The sequence below is a fragment of the Balaenoptera borealis genome (genome assembly GCF_965194805.1).
Source record: "Balaenoptera borealis genome assembly, chromosome: 3".
NCBI classification, from domain to species: domain Eukaryota; kingdom Metazoa; phylum Chordata; class Mammalia; order Artiodactyla; family Balaenopteridae; genus Balaenoptera; species Balaenoptera borealis.
Window position 1 is genome coordinate 140,855,293 of NC_138866.1, and position 22,777 is coordinate 140,878,069.

The following is a 22,777-nucleotide window of genomic DNA, read 5'->3' on the forward strand; positions in this document are numbered from 1 at the left end:
TTCAACCCAGGAAGTCAAACCCCTAAAACCTAAATGTATAGCTCCTACTCAATACTGCCTCCCAGAAATAATATACAATACAATGAAAGAAAAAATTCGTGAGATATGCATGTATCACCTAGCTTTTGCTGTGTAACAAGCTACCCCAGAAACCCAGCTTAGTGACTAAAACAGTGTTTGTTGTTTCTCATGATTCTGTGTGTAAACTAGGTGGTCTTTCTGGGCTGGGCTGGGCTGGCTCAGCCACGGCTGGGTGGTCTAGGATGGTCTCAACTTCTGGGTCTGGCATTGGCACAATATCAGCTAGGGTGACAGGAGCAAACTCAACACCCGGAAGGCTAGCCTACACCCATTCACATGGCCATGATCCAGGATTCTCCAACAGGAGAACAAGCCTCAATTCACAGAAGCTCTATAATGAAATCAGTATAATATTGTAGATCAATTACAATTCAATTTAAAAAAGAAGTTTTAGAAACTATGTCACCTACATCACATTTGATAATGTCACACAGCCAAGGCCAGATTCAAGACGTGGAGAAATAGATTCCTCGCCTTGACAGGAAGATGAGCAAAGTCATATTACCAACAGGCATACCAGGATGGGGGGAGTTGGGGGCTATTTTTCGCAGCCTACCACATATACCCAGAGGTGAGCGTGCATGTGCGCACGCGCGCGTGCATACACCCACACACACACACACAGGCTTACGGTGCTCAGGAACTTAATGCAGTGCCTCATCTAGTAGACACCCAGACGTTTATTTTGATGACACCCTCTACTGTAAGACTCAAGTTGTCCTGTCAGCTGACCAGACATTTATAAGCCCAAGGATCATATGATTCTTGATATTATTTAGGAGAAAGACGTAGATCAAGATTACAAATTTCTTTAACTTGAACGCTTTTCAGTGGGGTAACAGCAGGAGTCACAGAGAAAATGTCCCTTTTTCACTGGAAAGGATCCTAATGCTATTGCTACAATCATGACCATGAAATGCTTATCACTTGCTGCCTCTGAGCTACCTCTCGGCTACCTACGCAACATCTCTCCTTGGCTGTAAAAAGCATCTTAGGTGTATGCACTGTGCCAGTTACCCACTATCCATTCCCCTTTATTCCTTATGACCAGAACCTTGGTTTTGTCTAGGGTGCAGTATGCTCCCCAGACTACCTTCCCAATAGGGGTGGCTGTGCACACAGTTATGGCCAGCAGGACACAAGCGGAGGGTCTGGGGGAAAGCTTGCACATTGCTGACACAGGCTCCTGTTTCCTACACACACCCCTCACTGCCCCCTTCCTGCTTCTTCCTGCCTGCAATGGGGATGGGCAGCTGGAGGGACAGCTACCACCTAGGACCACAAAGCCACAACCATAAGCCCAAAGTGGCAGAGTGGAAAGCTGCCAAGAGTCTAAATTTTTCAAAGCACCTTGGAGCCACCACTCCAGCCCTGGTCCCACTACATCAAGCCTTCTTGTTACACGTGACACACAAACCCCTCACTTGTTCAAGCCACTGTTTATGGCATTTTTTCTGCCACTTTGCAGTGAATTCAATACATCCAAAGCCAAACTCATGATTTCCTCCATACCTGTTCCTCAGCCAGCCTCTGCACATCGGCAAGCCAGAAATAAGGGCCGTCATGAATTCCCCACCTCCTCGTCCTCTGTGCTGAGATGGGTCAATGATCTTATCTCTGTCTTTATCTCCTCCTCCTCCTGCAACTGACCACACTCCCCCAGATTCATTTTCTTCCCAGTGCCACTAGAGTCATCTTTTCCAAGTACAGATCTTCTCGGGTCACCCCCACTCTTACAGCCCTACTTGAGCACTCCCTGCACTTAAGAGAAAGACCCGCACCCTTCACCTGGCCCCTCATCTCCTCTGCATACCTCTTCCCTTCTGGGCTCTGTACACTCTCACCTTTCAGTTCAGTGGTTCTCAAACTTGTCCCATGTTAGAATCACCTGGGCTCTTTTAATATTTAACTGAATCACAGCCTCTAGAGGTGTGGCCCGGGCATCGGTATTTTGTGAGGCTCCCCAGGTGATTCTAGGGTGCAGACAAATTTGGGAACCACTTTTCCTTAGCCAGGTGGTGCTCTCCCCACCCACTCATGGGCTTCACATGAGGTCTTCCTCCAGCCTGGACCGCCCCGCCCCCCGCTCCCTCCCCCACCCACATCCTTCTCACCCTTCTCGTGCTTCAGCTGACAGTTCAAACGTCACTGTCTCAGGGAATCTTCTTCAAGCCCCCAAACTAGGCCAGGTGTTCCTGTTCCAAACTCTCAGAGCCTGTGACTCTTTCCTCCAGAACACTCACTGCAGTTGGTGGATATACTTTTGTTTTCTGATGATTCGCTCAATGTCTGTTTCCCCCACCAGGCTCTAAGTTCTCTGATCTCAAGTCCTTTCTGGTTTTCCTTTCCACTGTCCTGGCTCAGTAGCTTTGCAGTACATATCTGTTGAATAAAGGGATGGTCAGTATCACCTCCGCCTTGTAGATGAGGACTCAGAGATGCTAAATCTAAGACCCCTCTGTTGGAGTGTAACAAAGAAATACTCAAAGCCAGATGTTAGTACTCTTCTAAGCCAGCGATTTGCAAACTTCTGCTACATCAGTATCACCTGGAGGGCTAGGTAAACACAAATCACTGGGCCTCAGCCCCAGAGTGTCTGCTGCAGTAGGTCTGGGGAGGGGCCCAAGAATTTGTGCTTGGGTCAAGTTCACAGATGCGGATGCTGCAGGTCTAGACCCTTGAGGACCACGGCCCCAGCTCCCCTCTCTCCTGGCCACTGGGTGCATTCAGTGACAGGGAAGCCAAAGTGAATTCAAATCCACCTTTAACCTAAGAACTGTCTTTTTTCTCTTTTTCTTTTATTTTCTTTCTTTCTTTCTTTCTTTTTCTTTCTTTCTTTCCTTTCTTTCTTTTTTTTTTTTAATTTTTATACAAAGGCTATGTTCACATCGTTAGAATCTGGTGTTCGTCCCAGCCTTAAGAAGGGCCTCCTTTCTCCCCACGGCCCTGCTGACAGAGAGATCCCAGCTGTGGCCAAGCTCAGTCTCCCCAGGGGGGCTGGCAAAGGCTCCAAATATACTGGCAGCCAAGTGGCAAAGGGGCCTGGCAGGCCCACTCCAATCCCAGCACACCTGACTCGTGTCCAGAAAAGAGACAAGCATGAAATCCTGCCTGGAGAAAAATGGGCAGGGGCGGTCCTCCCTACAGAAGCAGAGATTGCCAGAAGATTCCCAGAGCCACACTTCCAGACCCCCATCTGTTTAAAATCCCCTTTTCTCCACTTTTTTCTCCCCTTCTGTGTATTCCAACTAATTGTCGTGAACAAGCCTACACATATCTTTAATGCACATTTGGGCGTGTGAAAACAAAAGGTACAGATTTTGTGTCATTTACAGCTGGTTTCACCCGGAAAATTAATACTTTCATCCTGTGAGGTTTGTTTGTATTTTGAAGTCCCAAACCACAGATCTGACATGCATACTGACTTTCTTGTCATAAACAGTGGACACACACACACACACACAAAAAAAATCCGTAGTTAATGGTTCATTTCAGGGTTGAGATTGCTGTGTCAGAGATATTACAAGTAAAAGGAGTTCCGTAGGAAAAATTGAGAAATCTGAAACATTTTGAACAAAACCCATTAGGTAGGGCTGGACTGAGGATGGGGAAGATGCCTGGAGTTAATGTTTTTTCAGCTCATTACTAACCAGAGCTAAGACCCCGTCCAGCACTCATTCATCTGCATTTCACACACCAGAATTTTGGAAATAGTTGTGCTGTGACTGAGCTTTACCCCAGTACAACCTGGGAAGAAAGGATTTGTGTCTATTATTCTGTTAATTAACTGTGTCAACAAGATTGTAGTGAAAATGTTTTTAAAGCCTCTTAAGAGTGCAAATACTTTTTAAGCACTTCTAAGAACTTTAGGAATACCCAAGGATATAAATTGGCAATGATAAACAATCCCTAATTATAGTCATTCTTAACTGGTTCTCATCAAGGTTCTCTTTATTAGATAACACTTGTTAACCTAGTTTCTACTACAGTATGTATTTAAAGAAGATTAAGTTCAATTTAATTCAAATCTGCACTTACCAAGTTTCCTATAATACGTCAAGTAATGAGTCTGATTATTCTGAAATATGCTATCATTCAGGGTCTTCCCCAGTTAGCTAAAAATAGTAAGATTTAACTCTGCCCCAAAAACCTATAACCATAGAAATGTAACTTAATTTACATTGTATTAAAATTGCTAAGATGTCCCATGAAAGGAACGAGGTATCATCTTTGTACCCCAGCACCTAGCACAATGCTTATCCTAAAAAAGGTCTCAATACATGTTTGCTGAACAAAGGGATCACAGAAAGAATGCAACCTCCACGATGGATTGTTCCAGAAAATAAAAGGAGTGGAATTCATGTCACCATTTGAAAACAGGTCTCACTCTCTTTCATTCCACAATTCCAGTGAGCAACATTGAGTTAATCTCTTTAGTTGCTTTATCTTATTCAAGCCTTGGAACAACATATGAGGCACATTTTCTCAGTGTACCCATTATACAAATGTAAGGCTGTGTGGGAGACAAAAGAGATCCCAGGTCTGCTGGGCTCCACTTAGATCCCGTCAACCACTGGGCTCCACGCCTCCCACGTGAATCCAGCCCAAACTGAGCCTGAGTCCACACACCCTGGGTCCAGGGTCTTTATCAGTTGTGACAATTTTAGAATGTAAAAGATACTGGAAGTAGCCCCAGTTATCAAGAGTGAGGAAGAAGGAAGGCGGAAGGGGCAGGTCAGGGAATGAGAGCCAAAGAGAGGGAAGAGAAGAGCTTTGCGTGAAACATACAAAGGGTGGCCTCACTTTATGAAATTAGAAGAATTTTCTCACACCATATACAAAAATAAACTCAAAAAGGATTAAAGACCTAAATGTAAGACTGGAAACCACAAAACTCCTAGAAGAAAACATAGGCAGGACACTCCTTGACATAAGTCGTAGCAATATTTTTTTGGATCTGTCTCCTAAGGCAAAGGAAACAAAAGCAAAAATAAACAGTTGAGACCCAATTAAACTTAAAAGCTTTTTTACAGTAAAGGAAACCATCAACAAAACAAAAAGACAACCTATGGAACGGGAGAAAATATTTGCAAATGCTATGATTGATAAGGGGTTAATATACAAAATATATAAATAGCTCATATAACTCAATAACAAACAAACAAACAAACCCAACCTGATTAAAAGGGGGGCAGAAAACCTAAATAGACATTTTCCCAATCAAGACATACAGATGGCAAACAGGCACATGAAAAGATGCTCAACATCACTAATCATCAGAGAAATGCAAATCAAAACCACAATGAGATATCACCTCACACCTGTCAGGATGGCTATCATCAAAAAGAACACAAATAACAAATGTTGGTGAGGGTGTGGAGAAAAGGGAACCCTAGTACAATGTTGGTGGAAATGTAAACTGGTGCAGCCACTATGGAAAACAGTATGGAGGTTCCTCAAAAAATTAAAAACAGAACTACCATATGATCCAACAATTCCACTCCTGGGTATATACAAGAAGAAAACAAAAACAATAATTCGAAAAGATACATGTACCCCAACGTTCATAGCAGCACTATTACAATTGCCAAGATATGGACGCAACCTATGTATGATGACTGGATAAAGAAGATGTGGTGTGTGTGTATATATAGATATAGATATAGATATAGATATAGATATAGATATATACACACACCATGGAATACTACTCAGCCATTAAAAAGAATGAAATTCTGCCATTTGCAACAACATGGATGAACCAAGAGGTTAGTGAAATAAGTCAGAGAAAGACAAATACCGTTTGTTATCACTTATATGTGGAATTGAAACACATAAAACAAATGAATGATTATAACAAAATAGAAACAAACTCACAGATATAAAGAACAAACTAGTTGCTACCAGAGGGGAGAGGGAAGAGAAGAGGGACAAGATAGGGGTAGGGAATTAAGAAGTACAAACTACCATGTATAAAACAAATAAACTACAAGGATATATTGTACAGCACAGGGAATATAGCCAATATTTTATAATAATTTTAAATGGAATATAATCTATAAATATATAGAATCACTATGTTGTACACCTGAAACTAATATAATATTGCAAATCAACTACACCTCAGTTTAAAAAAAGGATGGCCTTATTTTGCTCTTCTTTGTGTAGTCAAAGCACTGTGGCCATGCAGAATAATGGCCTTGAAGGAACCCACGTGAGTCCCTTTCTCCACTAAAGAAAAATGGCTTTCTTGTCATTGTCATCTTTGAGCAAATTAGCTGGGTAGGAAATTCTTACTGAGTAGGAAACCAAGCAGATTCCTATACAGATTTCTAGGGGAAAAGCATTCCAGATGGAAGGGACACCAAGTGCAAAGACACTCGAAATTCTGGTGCAACTGATTTAGACTGATTTCAAGAGCCCTTGCTGTTATGCCAGATGCTTTACAGCAATGATCTTCTTTCAGAGATACAGCAACTCTGCACCACTAATTATTATGACTCCCATTTTACTCACAATTACAAGGGGAGTTTGGCCACAGATCTAGAAAATGTTGGAGCTGAAGGATGACCCAGGTGACTGATGGAATTTCCCCAAGCACCGTGCTTTATAGGGGAATCTATCAGTGGAGAAAGGATCCCTCCTGATCGGTGGTAAATATGCCCAGGGGTTAGTAAGCCATGATTTAACTCTATGGTAGTACATTAAAGCAGCCGTCAAATGATATTTAAGAAGATTTTTCTTGAACAATTTGGGTAAGTGCAATGCCATAGGAAGCAAGAGTATACAGAATTATGTAGATAGAATGAGCTTAACTATAGAAAGAAAAATCTGCACAAGAATATATAATGAGAGGGAAATATGCCAAAATGTGAGCTTTGTGGATGCCTCTAAATGGTACATTTCTTTAACTCTTCACTTTTCAGTACTTTCCAAATGTGTCTATTATGATAAGCAGATATTTCTTTGATCATCAGGGGAAACATCATGAAAAATATTGCATGTGAGATATGCATAGCTTTCTCCTTTGTCAGCCCATGCTTGGAGTTTTGACCATGACCCCACTTGCAGGTGTGACTGGCCACCCCACTCACAGTAAGTCCTCCGTGTCACCCTCCCTTCCCACTCTTGTCCCTTCAGGGAGGCCCTGAGCCAGGCTCAGCCAACAGTCCCCAGATCCAGGGTCTGGCTGGTACTCACCTGGCTGCTAAGGGCGGGTGGCAGGGAGGGAGCACGCACTGTCCTCATCCATCACTGGCCAACGGAGTTACACTTGACAACAGATATGAGGGCTGCACTTGCAAATCTTTCAGCACTTCACTGCTATAAATTCTCCTGGCTCTTATTAATAAAATATAATGGTAATTCATAGAATAATGGCCTATTATCCAAAGTCACAGAATGACAGGGCAATCAAAATCAGAATGAATGATAGGACCCGAGGAGGTGGAGGAAGGGTGGGTAAATTCTGGCTTCTGCAGGAACAGCATTAGGCTCATGCAGCAAATCAAAGGAATAATCTCCATGCCAGTAGTTTAAATTGCCCAAAGAATAATAACGATACGTTTATAAGGCGAACACTAGCCCAGAAATGGATGACGCACCATGTAATTTAGGGGGACATCTGATGGGCTACAAACTGACCCCAACCAGCCACGACAGCTTCGTTTTTTGTGTTGTGTTTACTTCCTTCTTCTCTCAAAGTGTTTTTATTTTAATTTTGCTTCATCTGAGTCTGAGTTCTAGGTTGACAGTTCTGGATATGGTCCCATCTTCCATCAGGTAAAAAATACATTTGACCCAGACCTGACTGGGCCATTTTGAAGGTAAAAGAGAAGTCTTTGAAGTCCAAAAAATATCCCTCTAAAAGGAGAACAATAGTAGCTAGGAGGATCCAGAGTGAGGGGAGATTAGTAACAGTCTCCCACCACTAAGGGACATGTTGACCACAGAAATCCTTGACATGGATTTGCTGAGAGCACCCAGACCCCACAGAGTGAACCTCTTCTCCAAGAGAGGCCAATGCCACCTGCTATGATGAATTATCTCTGGCTCCCCCAAGCAAACTTGGAGATCCTTCTAATTCCACACAGGGGCGGTGATCCCTCTCAGACCATCTGTCACATCTTCACAGTGGTGTGAACTTTCATCATGGTGGCCCGCAAGTTCCTGAACTCCCATCCTTTATTAGGCTCTAAGGTGATGGGTCTCAACCCTATAAATCTGGGGAGTCTTTTAAAAAATCCATGACTAGGATCCACCCCAAAGAGATTATGATTTAATTGTTCTAGACCCTTGCTACTCAAAATATGGTCCTCAAGCCAGCAGCAGCAGCAGCACCAGGGAGCTCAGTGGACATACAGAATTTCAGACCCCACTGGAGACCTCATTAATCAGAATCTGTATTTCACTAAGATTCACAAATAATTCTAATGCAGAGTAGGGTTCAAGAAGCATTGGTCTAGAGTAAAGCCCAGGAATGTTTGGGTTTTTTTTTAATTTCCCCAAATGTTGGACCAAGACTAAGAACCCCCCCACTTAAGTTCTATCATTGGTCTTTCCTTCTTCTTGCCAGCCACTGCTAAGCCAAGTCCTAGGCACCAGATCAGCCAACCCCTACTTCATCCCTCACAAGAGTGTCTACTGTTAACTGTGGAAAATTCCCTCATCCCACTCCTGCTTCCCTGAGGTTTATCCCAGCCAACCACACATAGGTTGGTCTCCCCCCCAACCCCAGGAATTTCTTATTTCTTTCCTTGTCCTGTAGTTGACATTTCCCTGTCTTGTCTGGGGATTGGGCTCATCCCCACCTCCAGGCCTCTCTCCGCCATTTTCGTTTCTTAGCAGTTTTCAGTACAAGTGTTTCCACAATAAGAAGCATTAAATGAAAGGAGGGTAGGCTTTTCTTTTTCTTGTCTTGACAGCACCATCTCCTCACCCGCACATGGCTTTCTACATGACCCATGGGTAAGTAATGAATGGTATAAAAGAGGAAGAAGAGAAAACCAGGAGGACACAGCAGATGGGATGCTGTGAGGGAGGCATTATTTGACGTCTAAAGATAAGAACAACAGTAACTGTTAAATAACAGTTATTGTTTTTAACAATAACAATAAGCTGATGTGAGGGCAAGTAGGAGACAGAATCTTGGGACAAAGGTTGCATTCTAACATTAGGAGATTCCACAAAATAACTCAAAATATTAAATACAATCAAGGGTCCAACACCTAAGATTACCCAATTTCAAATCACAGCCCCAGTGAGAGAAAATAGCCATCTCACAAGAATGACTGAGGCAACTGAGGTTCACAAAGCTCTGATCACATTTCACGGCAGGTTACAGAAGCAGCAGCCAGGCTGCGGGGATGGCAGGGTCTTTTTGATCCTAGAATACCGGGCATTAAAAAAAGATAGGTTGGAGTTTAAAATACGATGCAAATGAACATATCTATGAGACAAAAACAGACTCAGAAATATCAAGAACAGACTTGTGGTTGCCAAGGGGGCAGGGGAGTGGGGGAGGGATGGATTGAGAGTTTGAGGTTAGCAGATGCAAACTATTCTATATAGAATGGATAAACAACAAGGTCTTACTGTATAGCACAGGGAACTATATTCAATATCCTGTGATTAAACCATAATGGAAAAGAATATAAAAAAAAGAATGTATATATGTATAACTGAGTCACTTTGCTGCACAGCAGAAATTAAACACAACATTGTAAATCAACTATAGTTCAATAAACTTTTTTTAAAAAATAGATTGAGATTGTCCTGTATATTCTGAAGCTGAGAGTAGCCTGAGAAGAGGTCCAAATAGCTTTTCACCTCACCCCATCCCCTCAAATACATTCAATAAGATTAGAATGAAAATGAGGAAATTCTATACTCCTGACAAATCCACTCTGCTTCAAGGTGCTCTGGGTTGGTTACGAAGGTCACTGATTAGTACACTCTCACTGGTGGCCAGCCACAAAAACACTTGGAAGCCAGTAGACAATGCAACAAGCTTCACTGATTTCTTTTGGTTTTCATTTGGTCCCTACAGAGTCAGCCTCTCTCAGGCATCTGCAGACCTCACCTTCTCTGTCTCCTTTGCTCTCTCCAGTCCACTCCCTCTACCCTTACCAGGTCCCAGAGCCATCTCACTCATTCCCAAGGGCCCAAGGCTGAGAAGACTTTCATTCCTGCTTCCACCCTGGGAGGGCACCTCTCAGCCCTTAGTATCTTCCATCTCCACCCTGTTCTTCAACAAGAAGCATCTGTAAAATAAAATGATATTTTCCCCAAAAAATGGCATCTCAAAGCATAATTTCAATGCATCATTATGGTAAGAGATCCCCGTCATCATTATGGCAAGAGATCCCCTTCATCCCCTTCCCCTTCAGGCAAGGATGTCAGAGAAATGGAGTTCCCAGGGATGCCATCTCCCAGGACGACTGTGCTGGGACACAGAAACACTCCCAACAGATGTCAGTGCTCCATGCAGCCAGGGGTACTTTCAACTGTTTTCAAGAATCAGTAAGTCTGGGTAAAATTTCTGACAGTACCCATTATCAGCAAAAAAAGATAGAAGCAGAGAGCCTCTAAAGAAAATTCTTAAAAAACGATGAGATTAGAAATCAATTACAGGGAAAAAAAGGTAAAAAAATACAAACACATGGAGGCTAAACAATATGTTACTAAATAACCAAGAGATCACTGAAGAAATCAAAGAGGAAATTTAAAAATACCTAGAGAAAAATTACAACAAAAACATGACGATCCAAAATATATGGGATGCAGGAAAAGCAGTTCTAAGAGGGAAGTGCATAGCAATACAAGCCTACATCAAGAAACAAGAAAAATCTCAAGTAAACAATCTAACTTTACACCTAAAGGAACTAGAGAAAGAAGAACAAACAAAACCCAAAGTTAGCAGAAGGAAAGAAATCATAAAGATCAGAGCAGAAGTAAATGAAATAGAAAGAAAGAAAACAATAGCAAAGATCAATAAAACTAAAAGCTGGTTCTTTAAGAAGATAAATGAAATTGATAAACCATTAGCCAGACTCATCAAGAAAAAGAGGGAGAGGACTCAAATCAATAAAATTAGAAATGAAAAAGGAAAGTTACAATGGACACTGCAGAAATACAAAGCATCATAAGAGACTACTACAAGCAACTCTATGCCAATAAAATGGACAACCTGGAAGAAATGGACAAATTCTTAGAAAGGTATAACCTTCCAAGACTGAACCAGGAAGAAATAGAAAATATGAACAGAACAATCACAAGTAATGAAATTGAAACTGTGGTTAAAAATCTTCCAACAAACAAAAGTCCAGAACCAGATGGCTACACGGGTGAATTCTATCAAACATTTAGAGAAGAGCTAACACCCATTCTCTTCAAACTCTTCCAAAAAATTGCAGAGGAAGGAACACTCCCAAACTCATTCTATGAGGCTACCATCACCCTGATACCAAAACCAGACAAAGATACTCCAAAAAAAGAAAATTACTGACCAATATCACTGATGAATATAGAGGCAAAAATCCTCAACAAAATACTAGCAAACAGAATCCAACAACACATTAAAAGGATCATACACCATGATCAAGTGGGATTTATCCCAGGGATGCAAGGATTCTTCAATATACGCAAATCAATCAATGTGATACACCATATTAACAAACTGAAGAATAAAAACCATATGATCATCTCAATGGATGCAGAAAAAGCTTTTGACAAAATTCAACACCCATTTCTGATAAAAACTCTCCAGAAAGTGGGCATAGAGGGAACCTACCTCAACATAATAAAGGCCATATATGACAAATCCACAGCAAAAATCATTCTCAATGGTGAAAAACTGAAAGCATCTCCTCTAAGATCAGGAACAAGACAAGGATGTCCACTCTCACCATTATTATTCAACATAGTTTTGGAAGTCCTGGCCACAGCAATCAGAGAAGAAAAAGAAATGAAAGGAATACAAATTGGAAAAGAAGAAGTAAAACTGTCACTGTTTGCAGATGACATGATACTATACATAGAGAATCCTAAAGATGCCACCAGAAAACTACTAGAGCTAATCAATGAATTTGGTAAAGTTGCGGGAAACAAAATTAATGCACAGAAATCTCTTGTATTCCTATACACTAACAACGAAAGATCAGAAAGAGAAATTAAGGAAGCAATCCCATTCACCACTGCAACAAAAAGAATAAAATACCTAGGAGTAAACCTACCTAAGGAGGTAAAAGACCTGTATGCCGAAAATTATAAGACACTGATGAAAGAAATCAAAGATAACACAAACAGATGGAGAGATAGACCATGTTCTTGGATTGAAAGAATCAGTATTGTGAAAATGACTATACCACCCAAAGCAATCTACAGATTCAATGCAATCCCTAGCAAATTACCAGTGGCATTTTTTACAGAACTAGAACAAAAAATCTTAAAATTCGTACAGAGACACAAAAGACCCCGAATAGCCAAAGCAGTACTGAGGGAAAAAAATGGAGATGGAGGAATCAGACTTCCTGACTTCAGACTATAGTACAAAGCTATAGTAATCAAGACAATATGGTACTGGCACAAAAACAGAAATATAGATCAATGGAACAGGATAGAAAGCCCAGAGATAAACCCCCACACCTCTGGTCAACTAATCTATGACAAAGGAGGCAAGGATATACAATGGAGAAAAGACAGTCTCTTCAATAAGTGGTCCTGGGAAAACTGGACAGCTACATGTAAAAGAATGAAATTAGAACACTCCCTAACACCATACACAAAAATAAACTCAAAATGGATTACAGACCTAAATATAAGACCAGACACTATAAAACTGTTAGAGAAAAACATAGGAAGAATACTCTTTGACATAAATCACAGCAAGATCTTTTTTGATCCACCTCCTAGAGTAATGGAAATAAAAACAAAATAAACAAATGGGACCTAATGAAACTTAAAAGCTTTTGCAAAGCAAAGGAAACTACAAACAAGATGAAAAGATAACCCTCAGAATGGGAGAAAAATTTGCAAACTAATCAACGGACAAAGGATTAACCTCCAAAATATATAAACAGCTCATGCAGTTCAATATTAAAAATACAAACCATCCCAATCAAAAAATGGGCAGAAGACCTAAATAGACATTTCTCCAAAGAAGACATACGGATGGCCAAGAAGCACATAAAAAGCTGCTCCACATCACTAATTATTAGAGAAATGCAAGTCAAAACTGCAATGAGGTATCACCTCACACCAGTTAGAATGGGCATCATCAGATAATCTACAGACAACAAACGCTGGAGAGGGTATGGAGAAAAGGGAACCCTCTTGCACTGTTGGTGGGAATGTAAATGGATACAGCCACTATGGAGAACAGTATGGAGGTTCCTTAAAAAACTAAAAACAGAATTACCATATATTCCAGCAATCCCACTACTGGGCATATACCCTGAGAAAACCATAATTCAAAAAGACACATGCACCCCAATGTTCATTGCAGCACTATTTACAATAGCCAGGTCATGGAAGCAACCTAAATGCCCATTGACAGATGAATGGATAAAGAAGATGTGGCACATATATACAATAGAATATTACTCAGCCATAAAAAGGAACGAAATTGGGTCATTTGTAGAGATGTGGATGGATCTAGAGACTGTCATACAGAGTGAAGTAAGTCAGAAAGAGAAAAACAAATATCGTATATTAATGCATATATGTGGAACCTACAAAAATGGTACAGATGAACCAGTTTGCAGGGCAGAGATTGAGATACAGATGTAGAGAACAAATGTATGGACACCAAGTGGAGAAAGTGGCAGGGGTGGTGGTGGTGGTGTGATGAACTGGGAGATTGGGATTGACATATATACACTGATATGTATAAAATAGACAACTAATAAGAACCTGCTGTATAAAAATTTTTTTTAAAAAGTCTTAATGAGGAAAGAAGGACTGCAGACTCTCACAGGGCTGGTCAGTCACAAAATGAACAGGGGTCTTTGTTAACCCTATTATCTCTCCAATGGGGGCACCCCTTCTCCAGCTTGTCTTCTCTCTAAGCAGAGAGATGAAGTCCCCTACAATCTTAAATGTACTCAAACACTTAAGCTTTATCTGAAAAGTTCGTGCCAATCTTGCAGTCTTACTCTGCATGTTTTCATATAAAAATAAAATTTAGAATTCCTTACCAGTTAAACTATTAAGCAGACTTCTAGAGCTGGGTATGATGGAGCAACCTCACTCCACTCTGCCTCTCCCAGTGATTACAACTAAAACCCTGGGCAGGACACATAAAACAATCATCAGAGAAGTCTGCAAAGGAAATGATAACGGGCAGCTGGAGGGAGGATTAACACTCAAAGGCAGATGGACACGGCCAGGAGTCTCTGGTTGTTTCTTTCCTCCCATGTCTCCCATCTCAGACTTGGGGAAGGTCAAATCCCAGACTGATCAACAGTCACGGAGGGAAAAGGATGACAAGAAGTTATCTTTTTATGGTCAGAGGACCAGCAAAGAGGGCCCTGTGGAACAGACAGAGTGAGGAAAACCCTCTCTTTTTTCTTTCTCCCTGTGTCTTGTCCCTGGGAAATGTCCCAGAACTGTGCTCCCCTGAGAGTTGCAGCAGCAGCCATGAAGTCACCTGAAAATCCTCCTTTCTGATCATATGAATGAAAAAGCAGGTGGGAATCATGGCTGCTTTTTTCTCTCTCTCTTCCCTCTTGCTGCTTCACCTTGGAGCCAGACCCAGTCATGGGAAATGCACAACAGTATTGAGAGGCTAAACTCTCACCTTTCTAGCCTAAGAACCAGAAAAAGGGAACCCAAAGATCTGGGGAGTGTTGGAGGAGTCATGAAGAGAATGGAGTTTTGAGAAATGGATGGCAAAAAGATGTGGATCAAGTTCTACATCCATTTCTGAACCGTGCCTATATGGAATTGACCTCAAACAGCATACCAAAGGTTTTGAGAAATGAACTTAGGTCCAGATTATCGCTCAGGTCCCAAACTTGTCCCCAAAAGGAACATACATGCAGCAGGTCAAAATAGCACAGCAAACATTTGAAAACTGAACTCATACCCAGAAGATTTTTCAGGGCGGCAAAACTATTCCGTATGATACTACAATGGTTGGTACATTTCATTATACATTTGTCAAAACCCATAGAATGTACGACACCAAAATTGAACCCTAATGTAAACTATGGACTTTTGGTGATAATGAGTGTCAGTGTAGGTTCATTGATTATAACAAATTACTGCTCTGGTGCTGGATGTTGGTGATGGGGAAGGCTGTGTGTGTATGAGGGCAAGAGCTACTTAGCAATCCTCTGTACTTTTCACTCAATTTTTCTGTGAACCTAAAACTTCTCTAAAAAATAAAGTCTAGTTAAAAATAAAAAATGAGAGACAATCAAAGAAAAAAACTGAGCTAACACTGGAACCATAAGCCATGAGAGACAGCTCAAGACTTGAAGCCTAAAACTAAGAAGATGCCTGCCAAAAAAAAGAAAACTCAACATTCTCCAGAGAATTTCAACAGAACACAGAATCTCATAACATAATATTTGAAATGTCCAGGATACAACCCAAAATTACACGACATACAAAAACCATAATAAAGTAACCACAGATGCTAGTACTGAGGTTGCCCAATGTTGGAATTATCAGACAAAGATTTTAAAACAGGTATGATAACCATGCTCTATAAAGTAAGTTAGGACTCTCTTGAAACAAATGGAAAGATAGAAATTCTGGGCAGAAAGCGTATAAAGTATACAAAAGAACCAAAAGAAAAATTTTAAACCATAAAATATAATAACCAAAATAGAAAATTCACTATTTGAGTTAAACAGAAGAATGGAAATGACAGAGTCAGTGAACATGAAGATGCGTCAACAAAAGTTGTCCAACTGAACAACAACAACAAAAACAATGGTGTTAAAAAATGAACAGAGTCTCAAGGACCTGTAGAACAATTCAATAAGGTTTAACATATTTGTCATTAGATTTCCAGAAGACAGAAGAAATAAATTGGTGCAGAAAGAAAATATTTGAAAACGCATAGCTAAAAACTTCCCAGATATTATGAGGCATAAATTAAGATTTAAGAATCTCAATGAACACCAGACCAGAGAAACTCAAGGAAAACTGTGCCTAGGTACATCATAATCAACCTGATGAAAATCAAAGATAAACGACACATTACACATAAAGGAGCAACAATTCAAGTTACTGAAGATTATTTTTCAAAACAATGTGTATCGGAAGGAATGAAAACATCTTTATAGCATGCTGAAAGAAAAGAACTGTTGATACAGAATTCTCTATTGTGAAGATACCCTTCAGAAATAAGTGTAAAATAAAGATACTCTTAGATGAAGGAAAAGTGAGATAATCATTGTTAGCAGACTTGCTCAAAAAGAAATGATAAAGGAAGTTATTTATGCAGAGAAGTGATACCAAGGAAAATGTGGAATTTTGTAAGGAAGGAAGACCAACAGAAATGATAAATATCTGAGTAATGTATTGAACTATTTTTCTCCTAAGTTTTTTAAAATATTTATGACTATTAAAAACAAAAATTACAATATTGTCTGGTGAGATTTTCAATGTATATAAATATAATGCATATAACAACTAAACTTAAAGTGACAGAGGCTAAAAGGATTTAAATGGTTCTCAGGGTTCCACACTCTACTTGAAGTGATAAAATACTAACTCTAATTAGACTGTAAAAATTAATATGTAATTATCATCCCTAGATCAACACTAAAGAAATCTACACAAAGAGAGAAACCCAAAAAGTTAACAGAAAAAATTTAATGAAAGACTAAAAAATTCTCGACCCAAAAGAAAGCAAGAGAGGAAACAGAGGAAAGAAAACAAATACTAAAAGGGCAGCCTAAATTCAACCATATCAATAATCAATGTAAGTGGCCTAAACACACCAATTAAAAGTCAGAAATTATCAGCTTGCACTTAGGAAAGATTTTTAAAGACTCAACTACGTGCTATCTATAAGAAACCAACTTTAAAGATAATGATATAGATGAGTTAACAATAAACAAAGGGAAAAAGATATACGATGCAAACACTAATCAGAAGAAATTTGGAAGTGACTATTTTAATCTCAGAGAAAGTAGACTTCATAACAAGGAAAATACCAGAGATGAGAAGGGACATTACAGTATATGACAATGAAAGGGTCTATTCAATAAGAGAAAGCAACCCCAAATGAGCATGCACCTAACTACCAGGCCTCAAAATACATGAAGCAACACTGATAAAACTGGAAGGAGAAACAGATAAATCCACAGGTTTGGATATTTTAATACTCGTCTCTCAAAAATCAATAGAACCATAGGCACAACCTAGTGTATAACACAGGGAACTATATTCAATATTTTATAATAACCTATAATGAAAAAGAATCTAAGTATGTATACATATATAAATTAATCACTTTTCTGTACACCTGTAACATTATAAATCAACTATACTTAATAAAAATAAAAAACAAAATGAAAAAAATGAAAAAAAACAAGAAGCGTAAAATCAGAAAAATATAGAAGACCTGAACACCAGCAACAATTTTAATTTAATTAATATACAACAGCATTATTCATAATCACCAAAAGTTAGCAACCCAAATGTCCTTCATCATGTAAATGGATAAACAAACTGTGGTACATCCATACAAATGTACTCTATGTAAATTTTTTAATAATAAATTAAGTAACTTTGAAAAACTATTTGGTCATAGTTACTAAAGGCAGACATATGTGTACCCTATCACTCAGCATTTTCACTCCTAGATATAGATACCCAGTAGAAATGCATACATATATTCACCAAAGAATATGGTTTGTAATGTTCTTAGCAGCACTATATCAGAGCCAAAACCTAGAGAATACCCATATGTACATCCACTCTAGAGCAGATAAATGAAGTGTGTGACAGTCACACAATGGAATACTGTACATTAAGGATGAGCAAACTACAACTACATCCAAAACATGGATGAATCCCACAATCAATGTCGAGTGAAAGACCTAGACACAAAAGAGTACATCGCATATGCTTTCTTTCATTTAAAGAACAAACACAGGCAAGACTAACCTCCAGTGTTAGGAGGCAGGGTAATGGTGACCTTAGAGGGAGTAGGTACTATTTCTCGATCTGAGTTCTCTGTTACAAGGGTGTGTTCAGTTTTTGAAAACTCAGTGATGTGTACATTTGTGATCTGTGTACTTTTCTATAAGTACTTTTCAGTTGATTTTTTAAGTAAAAACGTTATTAAGCATTTATTCCAAAGAGTTGAGTCAAGTGCTCCAGAAAAATACCCTGGGAGCTTCAAATAACCTCTGACACACATGAGCACGTGTGTTGCAGTTTGAGACATACTGTAGTAATGTTAACTAATCTTCATGATCTTCTGGGAAATGACAGGTTATTTCCAGTGCTTCATGGATTACCCCGAAACCTCTGGATTCCTAGTTTTTTAAAAAAAAACAAATTAAAAATTTTACATCTCTTTTCTGCCAATAGCAAAATAAGGTGTTCATGTTATATTTGGGTTGCAAGTGGTTAGGGTAGAAAATTTGACAATGCAATGATGGTGAGCTTCCTGTGGGGTAGCTTTCTCAGCTACTTATTCTGAATTAGCAATAAAATGAAACAAACTAATGATACATGCAACAGCATATATTAATTTCAGATGCATTATGCTCAATGAAAGAAGCCAGAATCAAAAGGTTACATACTGTATGAATGGACAACCACTGGACAACCACCACTCCCAAGATCATATATTACAATCCCAGCATACAGACATAAAAACTCTCTCTTTGATCACTCTTCCTTTTCTTGCTTACCCGTATTTTTCTTTCTCTCCCGCTGTATGTCAGTATAAACTAGAACTAGATTATGTTGCAGTAATAAACAATTCCATCTCAGTGGCTTTTATTTTATTTATTTTTTCTTTTTTTTAGAGTTTTTTTAAATTTTTATTTTATATTGGAGTATAGTTGATTAACAATGTGTTAGTTTCAGGTGTACAGAAAAGTGATTCAGTTATACATATGCATGTATCTATTCTTTTTTCATTTAGGTTATTACAACATATTGAGCAGAGTTCCCTGTAGTATACAGTAGGTCCTTGTTAGTTATCTATTTTGTATATAGTAGTGTGTATATGTTAATCCCAAACTACTAATTTATCCTCCCCCACCCCTTTCCCCTTTGGTAACCATAAGTTTGTTCTCTAAGAAACAAAGTTTTATTTCTCACTTATTTTATAGTCCATGGTGTATTGGTAGGGGCTCTGCTCATCAGAGCTGCTATGGAGTTCCAGCGGGTTGCCATGACAAATGGGAAATGAATTCTAGGGGTCTTGTGTATCCTTGAAATAACCCATGTCAGTTCTGCTCACAACTCTGGTCAGAACTATTCAAAGGCTCTGTCCAACCACAGTGGAGCCAAGAAATGCAGTCCTACCATGTGCTCAGAAGGAGAATCAGGAATATTTATTGAACAGCATTATTTACTACCATTCTCTTCTTCTTTTTTTTTTTTTTTTAACCATTCCCTTCTAAATTCAAGTTCCCAGGAGAAAAAAAAAAATGCAGTTGACTCCATCTGACTGCATTGTCCTCCCCATTTCAATTAGCTAGCTTAGTGACTCCTGGGGAAAGACAAAACTGTACATTTAAGATATGTCTAGGAACATGGGATGGATGGGTGAGGATGAGGAAGGTAATTCAAGGGCTCACAGGCCAAGCAAATAAACCATAAGATATAGAAATAGGACCCTTGGGTGTGGATGTGGTAGGGGCAGGACTAATGGATTAATAGGCATAAAACAAAGCAGTACACTTGCAAAGATGAAAATGACAATATCCAGAACAGCTAGTGCCCATTACCAAAACTCAGTCTCCAGCCAGAGTTTTCATTTCTTCAAGGACATGTTTCAACCGTGTACCTACTGACATACTTGCAAGGTAGAAGAGCTTCTCCAGTCTGAGTTAAACCATTATAGGGACTGAGCTAATAAAAGCACACTCTGATTTTTCTGCTCCTCCACTACATAATTTATGTACTAGTCAGACACAGTTTTCATTTAATCAAGAGCTATCTTGTCCAACCTTTCAACTGTGAGTAACTTTGTACAAGATGAAAATAACCAAATCCATCATGATGATAGAAATTTTTCTGTTTCTTCCAGAACCTTACTGCCAAGAAAATGCCAGGGATCTTGCTTCCTTGGATGGTTTATTAAAATGCAGCAGACCCAAATTTCATTAGGGCTGTGAAATACCATATGCTGCCCACTAATTAATGCTTGCCAGATGTGTAAGCTCAACCACATCTGCAAGGACCAAGCCACCTGCTCAAAGGAGTGGGTCTCCAGAGCCAATGCAGGGAGAACGCTGCTAGCACTTTATTTGACCTCCAAATGATGTACCCTGGAGCAAAAATAATAAATTAAAATGGGGAAGTGCCAGGTTGAGATGGCAGTATTCAAAGGCGCAGTGGTTTAGATGAAGTTATTTCCCACTAGATTTTTACAAGCATATTCCCTGAACTTCTGCATCTATACATTTGGAGACTGAACACCAAAGTTCCCATCCCCACCATGATGACCTTGGGTAAATCCCTTAACCTCCTTGAGTTTTACACCCCTAATAGGGAAAATGGGAACAACTACATGCCCTTGCAGGGCTGCTGTGAGGATGAAATGACATGAAATATATGGAATTGCTTTGCACAGTGAAAGGGATATAAAATTGTTCAATAGATGTCCAGTCCACATATGCATTTTTTGAACATGTAAGTGGGGTCAGAAAACCTGGATCTCTCTTCCATTCTCAAACCATATTACCCTCCACACACACATATTCATTCTCTCTCCCCCCTCCCCTTCCCCCTCCTTCTCCTTCTCCTTCTCCTCTTCTTCTTCTTCTTTTTCTTCTTCTTCTCTCTCTTTCTCTGTCCCTTCCTCCATCCTCCCTCTCAGCTTTGGCTGGGTGGGACTTCACTATAATGCTGGGGTTGGCATGAGAAGCTGGGCAAGTAGGGGCAAGGTCATTAATTTTTCTGATGGTAAAAGAGCAGAAACAAGCAGAGAGACTGAATAATGGAAGCTAGGTCCCTCCATGCTTGATCTCTCCCTTGCCCCCCAGAGCATAACAAAGTGCTAGCATGAATCACCAGTACTATATACATATCCCTAAGCAACATATTGTTTAGTTTGGAATGTTTCTGAACTTTTTATAAATGAAATCATCTTTATCTATTCCTATATGACTTGTGTTTTGCACTCAAGATTATGTTTTTGAGATTCATTCATGTTGATGCATGAAGATATAAATTATTCATGTTCACTGCTGTATAATATTCCATTATGTGGCTATACCATAAGTTATTCTATTGTTTATGAACATTTGTACAGTTGCTATTTTTTTACTATTACAGACATCACTGTGATGAACGTTCTTATGCTGGTGTACATGATCAAAATATTCCCCAAGGTGGGAGAACACTGCTGGGTCACAGGTTATGCATATTTTCAACTTCAGTCTATAGTCCAAAATTATGTTTCCAAAGAGCTTGCTCCAGTTTACACCTGATTCCCCAATTCTTGGCAAAAACATTGAAAACTACCCTGGAAAATGTCATTCCTGAAAGTAGGTGTTGTTGGAGTTTCAGACCATTGGCCGAATTGGTTCCCACACATGCCACTTGCAAGTTCACAGTCACAAACATTCTACCAGGGGAGGGAGAGATTCTGTCATGTACGTAGTTTCTAACAAAGAGAGTCTCAAGGTGAGTGGTTTTGTGGCCCCCTGGCGTTGGGGATAAAACCTTCGCAGGATGAACATGTACTGTTCAGCCCATGAACGGAACACTCTGTAGCTGCTACTGTTTTTCACATGGGGATGGTGAAAGCTGGCATAAGACTTGATTTCCAAACCACTTTTCATCAACAGACTCCTCCAGCTAGACTGTGATGTCTTTGAGAACAAGGACCACACTTTTCTACCTTGTTTGTGTCTGTAATGCTTAGTATGGTGTCTGTACATCCTAGAGCAGTGGTCCCCAAACCCCGGGCCGCAGACCAGTACTGGTCTGCAGCCTATTAGGTACCAGGCCGCACAGCAGGAGGTGAGCAGCGAACAAGCAAAGCTTCATCTGCTGCTCCGCATCGCTCACATTACCACCTGAACCTTTTCCCCCCCGCCTCCGTCACTGGGCCATAGAAAAATTGTCTTCCACGAAACCAGTCCCTAGTGCCAAAAAGGTTGGGGACTGCTGTCCTAGAGGCTCAATTCAACTTCATAAGAGTTCATCATTTTGGCAGACACTGCTATGTGTTGCCAAAATCTGTCTCCTCCACCTTCTGGGCACAGTTGTAGATTATATTTCCCAGCTTCCTTTGCAGTGTGACATGGTCGTGTGACTTAATTTTAGCCAATCAAATGTGAGCAGAGGGGCTATTTTCCACCTCCAGTCCTGACCTATCAAAACCTCCCATAGGGTCCCCCACACGCTCTCTTTTCCTGGCTGCCAGATGGATGTTCTTTTTTCTCCTTAGCCATCACCTGGCTTCATATTACAAAAGGTGCCAATGGCATCTTTTTTAAATCAACCAAGGAAATAAATATGTTTTCTCTTTAAAACAAACAAAGCT

At 39.9% G+C, this 22,777-nt stretch overlaps 1 long non-coding RNA gene across 1 annotated transcript in view; it reads right to left on the minus strand.

Moving 5' to 3' along the window:
- The window catches only part of LOC309627203, a 159,018-nt gene that overhangs the window by 74,228 nt on the left and 62,013 nt on the right, over positions 1 to 22,777 (minus strand). The gene's annotated exons all lie outside the window — the stretch shown is intronic.